This window comes from Pelodiscus sinensis, chromosome W, assembly GCF_052426305.1.
Source record: "Pelodiscus sinensis isolate ZL-2025 chromosome W, ASM5242630v1, whole genome shotgun sequence".
In the NCBI taxonomy this organism is placed as follows: domain Eukaryota; kingdom Metazoa; phylum Chordata; order Testudines; family Trionychidae; genus Pelodiscus; species Pelodiscus sinensis.
In genome coordinates this window covers 2,082,379-2,094,537 of record NC_143084.1, presented here as the reverse complement: position 1 = coordinate 2,094,537, position 12,159 = coordinate 2,082,379, and positions in this window count along the sequence as shown.

The window sequence follows — 12,159 nt, the reverse complement described above, 5'->3', positions numbered from 1 at the left end:
TGTGAGAAGGAGCGAGGGGTGTGTGACAGTGTCATGGTGCTCAGTGCTCCGGACAGGCGCTCCATGTGCACCCACGTTCACAGGCGCGTTGTATGAGCCCCAGGCCAAGAAGGCCGAGCGAGGAGCACGCAGCTCCCTTGCCGCCCACCCCCACGTGTGTATAGGGGAACTGATAGAACGCACCTGAAATGCCTTTCTCGGCTTCGTCCAAGCCCTGGGAGACATCCTGGGAGGAGGAGACTAGCTCCAGGCAGATGACGAGCTCCTGGCTGGTGGGCATGGCGTCCTGGCTGGCCTGTTCCTCCTCCTCCTTGTCATCAATGTCATTCTCCTCCACAGTCCCGCTCTCATGCAGGCTGATGATGGGTGTGTCTTGGCTGGTGTCAGGAACAGGAGGAGTTCTGACCAGCACCCAGTGACTCAGAGTTTGCCTTGCACCCTGAATCTTCTCTGGCCCATCACAAAACCCCTTTCCAGGCAAACAGACAGACTCCTTAGGTAAATGGTTAGAGACGTTCTCCTTCCCTTTGCAGCTTTCCACACATATACTATGAAAGTTATGTGTCTCAGTACACACAAGGGTAGGATCCATTCCCTCTTTGATACAAGTTTCCACCTTTGCAATAGGCACCATAACTACCTCATGCTCTCCTTTTGCCCTAGCTAAGGTAACACCCCAATCACACAGAGTTGTTTCACCCTCTTCCAGCAACACACCAGCAACAGGCAAAATGCCAGGACCAGAATTGTTTGATCACCGGGATCCTGCCATGACACTAATTGGATTTAACCAGGTTACAGCATCATTCTCCGCAGCAGACACAAACTTAGGGCCATTCCCTTCCTGGACTTCAGCTGTATCCAGAACCAACTCTGGGACAACTGCACTATCCTCACACATCACAGGCTGAGAGGTACCGTCTTCAGACACAGGACTGGAAAGAAACCCTTCCCCCATAGGTATGCTGATCGTTTTCCGGGACAGTCCCAATTTTTAATTGCCTGTCCCGATGCAGCAGTGAAATGTCCCGGAAAGCCCCGAAGCTCCGAACGCAGCTAGAAGCAGCTGCACGTTGCTGATTCCCCTCCCCCTCCCTCTCCCTCGGCTGGGGCAATAGGAGCCTGGAACATTTCCTGGAGCCATTCCCTGTTGCTCAGGAATCTGCCAATAGGAGCAGTGCCTGTTGGAAGCACATGAAAGCAAGTCAGTGGCTGGAGGGAGAGGGAGGCGGTTGCAAGGAACTGGTGTGTGGTTCAGCTGGGCTGTGGGGGTGGGGGGTGGGAGGCGCGGTGCGGGGAACTGGCACGTGGCTCAGTTGGGCTACTGATGGTTCCTCTGATGCCGACAAGTCTGTCTTCACCCATGCCTCACCCTTCCTTTCTTGGCCATCTGGCTCTGAGGATAACCTTTGCACCTTTATCTCGACACATACATAACACTTTCACACATAAACAATCCTTACAAGGACTTTCAAAGAAAAGCATAATACCACAGCATCTCATATTGGGCAAAGCAAAAGGCATTGTAAATCAAACAATTAAAACTCCAGCCTTCAGCATTCCTCTAATCTCATTAACATAGACACAATACCAAAACTCTGTCTCTCTTTACTTACTAAACTCACTAAACTTAAAAAAAAAGAAATGCATATTTAACTAAAGGGCTTGCTTGATTAATAAAATGTTAAATATGTTACTTACATTACTACATTATTAAACCTAAAATGCAAATATAAAAAGATATAACATTCTCACTCCAACACCCCATCTCCCTCTCAAATCCTGCACTCCAGCCCTATCCCACTCACTGGCAGCCCTGTCCCACACACTGAACCCCTCATTTTTGTCCCCACCCCAGAACCTAAGGGGATCCATAAAAGCCAAGGCCAGTGAGCACAGCTCCTGCTCTGGGGCTGAACCCCACACCTGCCCCTTCTACTCTGACCTGCACCACATTCTAGGGGGCAGGTCAGTCCCTTCCCCCCCCAATAGTGGACTCAGGTCTGGAAATGCCCATCGTCGCCCTCCTGGGGGACAAAGACACAGAGGAGGAGGAAGAGGAGGAGTTGGACGAGGCCAACACCATCACGATGCTCACCCTGGAGCCGGTACTCCACACCCTGGATGTCTCCCAGGCATTGTCCAAGGCTGGGGAAGGCACATCAAGTGAGTGGCAATACTTTCCCTACACACACAGGGTGGAGGTGGTGGACGGTGAGGGGCTGGGACGTGCTCCTTGTTTGGACTTCTCAGCCTGGAGATCGTGCAGCAGGCTGTGCACGTGGGTGCATGTGGAATGTCAGTCTGGGGCACACAGCCCCAGGAGGCTATACCAGAGGACCCTTGTGCTATTGGCCACAGGGTCTTGGGAGGCCTGCCACACTCCTGACACTGGGGTGGGACACCCTCCCATCACAAGCCACCACTAGAAGGAGGCTGGGGACATGGAGGCACACACACACTCAGGAGTGCTGAGCATGGCACACAGGCATGCTCGGGGCAGCACCTGCTCCCAGGGACAGCACAGCGAGGCACAGGAGCATCTGCTGCTCACACATACTTCCCCCCAGCACCCTGCCTCCCTCTCCTCCAGCAGGCAGGGATACAAGTTTTCTTCCCATGGGATGCTGCCACTGCTGGACCCAGCGTGTGCGTGGCATGGAGGAAAGCACAGCCACCCCATGGCCCCCCTCCCTCCTGCAGGATCCTGGTCTGCCTGGCACCTTCCCATGCCTGCTTGTCCCCAGTATGTGGGGATAGTGAGACTCCCCCCCCCCCGGACATCTGTGCCTCTGCAGGAAAGGGCCAACTGTCCAGGCCCCAGGTGGCCTTGCTCCAAGCACATTGCCTTCACCTGAGCCGAGAACAGTTGGTCTCAGCTCACAGATGAGGGCAAGGGTTCAGGAACAGTGTCTGCAGAGATGACTGACCGTCTCTCTCTTCTCCACAACTGGACCACCTTTGAGAGGGGGGCGGTCGACACCACCTGGGACAGCCTCCCAAACCCGAGTGACCCGCTGGTGCACGAGAACCCAGGATGAATTTGAATGGGAGCACATCTCCACACAGTGAGCCCTGCAGCACACCATGGACTGGAGGACATCCAGCTTCTGTGAGAGACCTGGCAGGAGATGCTGGAGCAGGGCCGCACCATTTGCATAACTATACAAGCACTCATCACTGGCATTGTGCCTGCCCCAGCTCCTGCTTCTTCCCCTAGCCCCCCTCCCCCTCTCCATGGCCGCCAAGGTCCCTGCACCCAAGGTGGTGGGACCACCAGATCCAGGTGCTAGTCCCAGCCTCCCCTCTTTCCCCCCTCTCCTCCTCTCTCCAAGGTTCTTTCCCCAGTCCCTCCCCTGTTACTTCCAACCCCCCCCCCCCCCAAAAAAACCCAAAGCATTTATTTTTTCCAAAACAAAAAGTGTGCTTTATTGTCTCTGTGGGATAGCAGGGGAAAGGGAGGGATATGGGAGGACAGGCACAGAAGGGCAATGCACAGGCCCCTAGTGGGGAGGTCCAGGGGAGAGTGTCACTGGGGACCTTGTGAGAAACTCTCCCTCAGGCCTCCCAGATGCGCACCCCCAGTTGATGGGCCTACCAGATGGCAGCTGTGCACAGCTACTCAAAGGCCCTACAGAGCCAGCCAGCCAGCCAGCCTCTGCCCCCGACCCTGGATTCATTATCCAGGGCAACAGAGGGTAGGCTGCATCCCCTACAATGCACATCGGCGTATCCATGTCCCCGGCCCTAATGGTGTGGTCGGTGTTAGAGAAGAAACAGGCGACCCAGGAGTGGATGGAGTAAAAGGAACTGCTTTCTTGCCCACGCATGTTTACCTTGGACATTCAACACAATGTTCGAGTGGTCACATTGTTATTAGTCAGAATCTTTTATCTATTTTAGTATGTTAATTCACGTCTATCACTACTTTCCCTAAACCTTATTTAGTAATGTTAAATCCCATAAAATGAATATCAATAAGCAAATTACTATTTATAAATGTAAACAGGGTCAGGATAAGCTCTACCCTGACATCTGGTGGTGAATTGTGGCGAGTGGTGCAAAATGACTTCAGAGGTTGATCTTGTTTGCATAGGCACACCCACCCGGCCTAGTATGAGCTCACAGCAGTCCAAATGGTCACTTTGGCCGCTGTGGGATCCCCAGTCTCTCTGTTCTTGAGGCAGGGGGGATAAAGTGTTGTTACCCTGATTATGTGAATCAAGGACAGTGGAATAGTGGAACTGTTTTATGACCGAGGGATTCGCCATCAACTAAGTAGCACTCGCTAGACAAGGGGCATGGGTTCCAAACCCAACAAAGGGGGAGAGGCTGGGGATAGGTGTTTGTATATGCCCCCCAAAAAAAATCTGAGGGCCTGAAACATCAGCTGCACTCTTGTCTCTCTCCACTGTGGAATATCAGAGCTAATTTGGATTCTATTAGGAGTCTAGTTACAGGCTGCTGAGCTGACTTCACTTTGGGCTAATGGTGCACTAGCATTGAGGCTCCTCTACTACGAGCTGAAATTGCTAAAGAACTGAAATCTGCTATGAGCTGAAATCACTGAGTACTAAATTGCTGAGCTGCTAGCAGAGCAGTTTGTGGGAATGACCCAGCGGAGCAGCTGGCAGGAACAACCGGCTGGTGGAGTGGAATGAGACGGAGAGGCAGAGCAGGGCAGTTTGCAGGATGGCTGGAGTAGCTTGTGGGACAGCAGGTGGAGTGTGGCGGAGTGACTCATGTTAAAGGCAGCAGCAGAACCTTGCGGAGAGGCGGGGCCGTCGGCAGACCACGTAAGGTGTATCAACCCCCCGCCCCACCCAGGTTGGGAGGTAAAAACCCTGCCAGGTGAACTTTTGAACCCTGTGGCGCCACTGACCCAGGACAGAGACTTTTGGGGTGTCGGACTTTGGGACTTTGGGTGATTTTTGGGATGCTGGACTCAAGAGACTCTTGGGCTGCGTCTAGACTGGCATGCTTTTGCACAAATACTTTTAACAGAAAAGTTTTTCTGCTAAAAGTATTTGCACAAGAGAGCGTCTATACTGGCATGTATCTTTGTGCAAAAGATTTGCTTTTGTGCAAAAGCACCCGTGCCAGTGTAGATGCTCTCTTGCGCAAGAAAGCTCCAATGGCCACTTTAGCCATTGGGCTTTCTTGCGCAAGAAATTAACGTGTCTGTCTACACTGGCCCTCTTGCGCAAGAATACTTGTGCAAGAGGGCTTATCCCTGAGTGGGAGCGTCGGAGTATTTGCACAAGAACCACTGATTTTGTACAGTACAAATTCAGTGCTCTTGCGCAAATACTCGCGGCCAGTCTAGATGCAGCCCTGGACTATGTCTATACTGGCAGCTTCTTGCGGAAGAACAGTCGTTCTTCCGCAAAAACTTGCCGGCTGTCTACACTGCACGAGCATTCTTCCAGAAGTAAATTTACAGTCTAGCATTGTAAAACAGGGCTTCTTCCGGAAGAGTTATTCCTCTCCCCATGAGGAATAAGCCCTCATGTGCAAGAGTTTTTCCAGAAGAGGGCAGTGTAGACAGGCAACATGAATTTCTTGCACAAGAAAGCCCTGTGGTTAAAATGGCCATCAGAGCTTTCTTGCGGAAGAGAGCGTCTACACTGCCATGGATGCTCTTGCACAAAAGCACATGCCAGTGTAGACACTCTCTTGTGGACGAGTTTTTGCACAAGAACTCTTCTGCAAAAGAGTTCTTGTGCAAGAAGCTGCCAGTGTAGACGTCGCCTTGGGGTATTGGACTCTTGGGGACTTTGGGTGATTCTTGGCTGGTGGTGGGTCTTTGCTCATGGTTTGGTCTATGAATCCTAGTTGTGGTGTTTTCCCAATTTAATGCTGATGTCAGTTACCTCATGTTATTAAAGATTTGCTGCTATACCAAGGCTCTGTGCTTGGGAGATTGGAAGAATTGCCTCTTTGAAGCTCCCAGGGGTGTGTGTAAGATTTCCCAGGTCACTGCGTGGGGGCTCGAGCCGGTTTTGCATTACGTTGTTGGGAGGGGACCCCTAGGTACTGAACCCGGCCCTTGCTGCTATTAACTCGGCCTAGCAGAAGGGTTACATATAATTTCTAATTAAATCAATAATTTCCTATACTACAAACTAACAGGTTACAGAGATTACAAGGAATCTGACCCTGAAGATGTTATGCAGAGCCAATGCGGATAAGCAAAAGACACAACAAAGTAAAGCAGCTCCATACTTATCTGGTTTCCTAGGCTACAGAACAGAGAGAGCAAGGTTATATAGCAAAGATAATACTGGTCTCAACTGGACCCTATCTTCCCAAACTACAAAACAAAAAGAAAAGGCATGTTTAAGGATAATGCTGTGGCTGACACCTGAACGACTAATGGAGAGCCATTTCAGACCTATTAATTTTTTACACCCCCCCCCCAACAGTCAGGGAAAAAAGGGCCAGCATGCAGCTTCTGGAAGACGTGCAGTTTCTGAAGATGCGAGCATCGTGTACCTTCCCCAACCACCCAACGTAGATGTCCATGAACTGCCCGTGGTGGTCCGTGATGGCCTGCAGGACCATTGAAAAGTATCCCTTCCCATTGATGTATACAGATGCTGGTGGTCGGGGGCCTAGATGGGGATATGGGTGCCACCAATAGCACCCCTCCCGCAGTTGAGGAAGCCCATGGCAGCAAAGCCGGCAACGAGGGGGTCCATGTCACCCAGGTTGATGATCCTGCGCAGCAGGATGGTGATGATGGCCCTCACCACCTGCAGAAGGAGACAAACAAACAGAGAATCACAGGGTTGACACACACACACACACACACACACACACACACACACACACACACACCACACAAAGGCACCAGGCTGAATGAAAAGAAATGCGTGGAGCAGGGACCAACTCAGTGCCTTTGCGCGCAGCTTCCCTAGGCTGTGCAATGCAGAGCAGCAGCTGGGGGGATGCAACGAATCAGTAAGCTCCTTGTAGCCCATTGGGGGGCTCGCGGAGGGGTTCCTCCCCCTCTGGGTCAGTGGGAGGCCACTCCGCCGATGTCCGTAGAGCCCCTTTTAGTCCTAGGCCTCAGGCCAATAGTGAATTGATTTTAGTATTGTGGACCAAGCCCCAGTTCATGGCGGGTTGTCAGGCAAACACAGTTTTAAAGTCCAGCCCTAGTTCAGGGAGGGGTAGCAGGCAAACAAACAGTTTTAAGGCCTGTTTGAAGCATCCAGTTGGATCCCTTTGCTCAGGGTCAGCAGTGATCCGCACTGCAACGTGCTGACCACCACTGTGGCCTCACTATACTGGGACCAGCTCTCCCTGGGCCACTTCCATCTCCCCCTCCGTGAGTACCTGGGTTTCCAACAGGTCTGCCAGGTGGCTGGGGTCTGTCGGCACTGTCAAGTCTGCTGATCCAGGCCACTCTTCAGTCCCCAGCCTCTGGTAGGCATGGGGATCTAGGCCAGTCCCCAGCCTCTGGCAGGTGCAGGAACACCAGGCAGTTATCCATTTCCTCTGCTGGCTGGGCCTTTACTGACCTCCTGGCCAGGCCTTTGATAGTCCTGGCCTTGCCTCCTAACTTCTGGTCAGGTGAGGGAGTGGGGCCAGGCTCTGCCCAAAAGGGCACGTGGAGGGGTTCCTCCCCATCTGGGTCCGTGGACACCCCCTCAGTGCTTGGCTCCAGCAGAAGAAAGAGGGTAGCTACTCCTTTCCTCCTGTGCTCTGGAGCACCCTCCCTTCTTCTCTACCCTGTCCTGCTACTGCTCCTGCTGTCTGGCACTCTCCCTGGCCAGCTCTCTCCTGTGGCTGCCTGCCTGCTTTCCTCCTGTTGCTGGCCCTCTCCCTCCAAAGACTGCTGTCACCACCCACAGCTTGCTGCTGTCTGGGGGGGGGGGGGGGCTGCTGGCCTGCCCCCCCCCCCCCCCCGAAGGGAGATGTGAGGAGGACCCCACCACCAGCACCCGCCACCCAGAGACCTCCCCTGGTTGATTGGCTGCCACCTGCCCGCTGCTGCCACAACACCTGCAACCCTGCCGAGGAGGAGGAGAACGACCACCATCTGGACTGTGGAGGGGGTTTGTTTTCTGAGACTGAGTTTTTTTAACATCTGTGCTCTAGGGGTGGTGGTAAATTGAATTGCTGTGGGGAGGGCTGGGGGCAGAGGCAGGGAGCCCTCCCCTCAGACATGGATCACTTCCATGTCGTAGTCCTGCAGGAGCCAGCTCCGCCTTGTTCTGCTGCTGGACGACTATGAGGGGGCCGGCGTAGGCCCACCCTCTGTGGTCATACCAGCCCTGCCACTCCCCTGTGGCTCTGCCCAGGGTCTCTCTGGGTGGGCCCATGAGCTCAGTGAGCCCTTCCCAGAAGGCCAGGACGTCCTTCACCCCCAACTCTCCATCCAGGGAGGTCTCCCTCTCCCATAACTCTCTCAGCAAGCCCAGGGGGCCCCTCCCCCTTCTGCACCATGGCTCAGTTGGGGAGAACCTGGTGGATCCTTGGGGTACATCCCTGTGTACAGACAGCAGGTGGGACAGGTACTCGTCCCAGTCCTGCGGGTGCCAGTGCATAAAGGCCTTCAGCATCTGCTTCAGGGTCCCCTGGAACCTCCCCACCAGCCTGTTAGACAGGGCACCATACGCTGGTGTCCAGGAGAACCAGGCCCCGTGCTTCTGCCACAAGCACCAGAGTGGGGCCGACATGAAGTTGGACCCCTGGTCCGTGAGGACCTCCTGGGGGAACCCCACCCTGCTGAAAATGGTCAGTAGTGTGTCTGCCACCGTGTCTGCCTTGATAGAGGGCAGAGCTACGGCCTCGGGGCAGTTGGTAGCCAAATTCACTGCTACCAGGATGTATTTTTTCCCTGTCCGGGTCGCCTTGCCTATAGGCCCCACTATATCTATTGCTGCCTTCCAGAAAGGATCCTCTATGATGGGCAGGTGCCTCAAGGCGGCTTTCCCCCACTCTTGGGCTTTCCGAGCCCTCTGGCAGGAGTGGCAGGCCCGGCAGTACCACTGCACAGCCGCAAATATCCCGGGCCAGTAAAAAGCCTGAAACAGCCTCAGCCGGGTGCGCCGAATACCCCGATGCCCCGTGAATGGGACGTCATGGGCCAGGTGCAGCAGCCTGGGGCGATATTTTTGGGGAACCACCAGCTGCCGCTGGACCCTCCACATCCCCACCTTCCCTGGGGGGAGCCATTCCCAATACAGGAATCCCCTCTCCCACAGGAACCTTTCCTGGCAGCGTCTCCCCAGGGGTTGAGCTGCGCCGAGGGCAGTCTGGTCCCTCAGCTTCTGTAAGGAGGGATCTGCCTGCACCTCAGCCTGGAATTCAGCAGCTAGGGCAGGGACAGAGACCTGTTCCCCCCGCCCCCCACCTGGGTACAGAGTCCCAGCCCTGCTGGGCCCCGTGTCTGCTGGGATGGGGCCCTGCACCCCCTGCAGGGAGCCTTCCCCTGGGTCAGGGTCGCCAGCCCCTCGCTGCCTCTGGCTACGGGTGGTTACCAGAGCATTGCAGGGTGCTTCTGGCCAATCCTCTAGGTCTCCCCCCATTAGCACCTCAGTAGGCAAGTGCTGGTGCACCCCCACTTCCTTGGGGCCCTCCTTGGCCCCCCACTTCAGATGCACCCGGGCTACGGGCACCTTACACGGGGTTCTGTTTATGCCCTTCAGGGTCAGCTGGGTGTTGGGCACCATGTGGTCTGGGGCTACTACATTGGGCCGGGCCAGCGTCACCTCCGCCCCCATGTCCCAGTAGCCCGTCACCTTCCTGCCATCCACCTCCAGGGGCACAAGGCACTCGCTCCGCAGGGGCCACCCTGCCCCCACCCGGTACACAGAGAAATCCGCCTCTGGAGCATCAGGTCTCCCAGAGGAGCTGGACTGAGCAGCCTCACCCTCTGAGCTGAGAGTGACCTGGAAGCCTTTGCCCCTGGGGCAGCCTGCTCCTCTTCTAGCCCCACTCAGTTAACCCCAGGAAGTCTCGAGTTGTGGAGCCTGTCCTGGTGACTGGGGCACTGAGCCCTCTTGTGGCCCAGTTGCCCACAGCGATGGCAAGTCACATCCCGTGGGTCTCCTAGGGCTGGCTCCATCTGGGAACTGGCTGTCTCTCTGGGGGGGCAGATGGCTGGACCCTCTCTCTTGGGCTCGCTCTGTAGGTGATTTCCTCCATTGCTCAGCTGAGAACTGGTCTCTGCATGATTCCCTTTCTCTCTGGGACTCCCTTTCAGACCCGGACCGGTTATCCGTGAACTCATCAACCAGCCTCCCCGTGCCATGGGGGTCCTCTGGCTTCTGGTCCTTGAGCCACAGCCTCAGGTTGGGCAGGCATGCGTCATAGAACTGTTCCAGGATCATCAACTTAACCAGGTCCTCTGCGGTCTGGGCCCCCACCCCAGCAAGATATGACTCCACAGCAAGATATGACTCCGCCAGCCAATAGAATAGAGAGGGTTTATCGCTTCTCAGAGATACAGCACGGCCCGGGTTTGATGTGGATATAGGAGTAAGGGGCAGGCAGCCTTAGACCCCTTGAGGGCAGGGGTACACAGGCTCCTGATCCCCCAGTGCTTGACTTAGTCTGTTTTCTTCATGTTCAACATGGACAGCCCTTGGTGGGTAAAGAACAGGTTAGGAACTATTTAGAAAAGCTTAAACATACACAAACCCATGGGTCCGGACTTAATGCATCCGAGGGTGCTGAGGGAGTTGGCAAATGTCATTCAGGAGCCTTTGGACATTATCTTTGAAAAGTCGTGGAGATCGGGAGAGATCCCAAATGATCGGAAAAAGGCAAATGTAGTGCCCATCTTCAGAAAAGGGAAGAAGGACGATCCAGGGAACTATAGGCCGGTCAGTCTTACCTCAGTTCCTGCAAAAATCATGGAGGGGATCCTCAAGGAATCCATTTTGAGGCACTTGGAAGAGAGGAAAGTGATTAGGAATAGTCAGCATGGATTCACAGGAGGGCAAGTCATGCCTGACCAATCTGATTAGCTTCTATGATGAGGTAACTGGCTCTGTGGACATGGGAAAGTCAGTGGATGTGATATACCTTGACTTGAGCAAGGCTTTTGATACGGTCTCCCACAATATTCTTGCCAGCAAGTTAAGGGAATGTGGACTGGATAAATGGATGGAAAGATGGATAGAAAGGTGGCTAGAAGGCCGGGCCCAGCGGGTAGTGATCAACGGCTCGATGTCAGGATGGCGGTCGGTTTCTATGCGGAGTGCCCCAAGGTTCGGTTCTGGGACCGGTTTTGTTCAACATCTTTATTAATGACCTGGATGAGGGGATGGATTGCATCCTCAGCAAGTTTGCGGATGACACCAAGCTAGGGGGAGAGGTAGATACGCTGGAGGGCAGAGATAGGGTCCAGAGTGACTTAGACAAATTGGAGGATTGGGCCACTAGAAATCTGATGAGGTTCAACAAGGACAAGTGCAGAGTCCTGCACTTGGGATGGAAGAATCCCAAGCATTGTTACAGGCTGGGGAGCAACCAGTTAAGTAGTAGTTCTACAGAAAAGGACCTGGGGGTTACAGTGGATGAGAAGTTGGATATGAGCCAACAGTGTGCCCTTGTAGCCAAGAAGGCTAATGGCATATTAGGGTGCATTAAGAGGAGCACTGCAGATCCAGAGATGTCATTATTCCCCTTTATTTGGCTCTGGTGAGGCCACATCTGGAGTATTATGTCCAGTTCTGGACCCCCCCACTACAAAAAGGATGTGGCTGCATTGGAGAGGGTCCAGCGGAGGGCAACCAAAATGATTAGGGGGCTGCAGCGCATGACCTATGAGGAGAGGCTGAGGGACTTGGGTCTGTTTAGTCTGCAGAAGAGAGGAGTGAGGGGGGATTTGATAGCAGCCTTCAACTTCCTGAAGGGAGGTTCCAAAGAGGATGGAGAGAGGCTGTTCTCAGTAGTGACAGATGGCAGAACAAGGAGCAATGGTCTCAAGTTGTGGTGGGAGAGGTCCAGGTTGGATATTAGGAAAAACTATTTCCCTAGGAGGGTGGTGAAGCACTGGAATGGGTTACCTAGGGAAGTAGTGGAGTCTCCATCCCTAGAGGTGTTTAAGTCTCGGCTTGACAAAGCCCTGGCTGGGTTGATTTAATTTGGATTGGTCCTGCCTAGGGCAGGGGGCTGGACTTGATGACCTTCTGAGGTCTC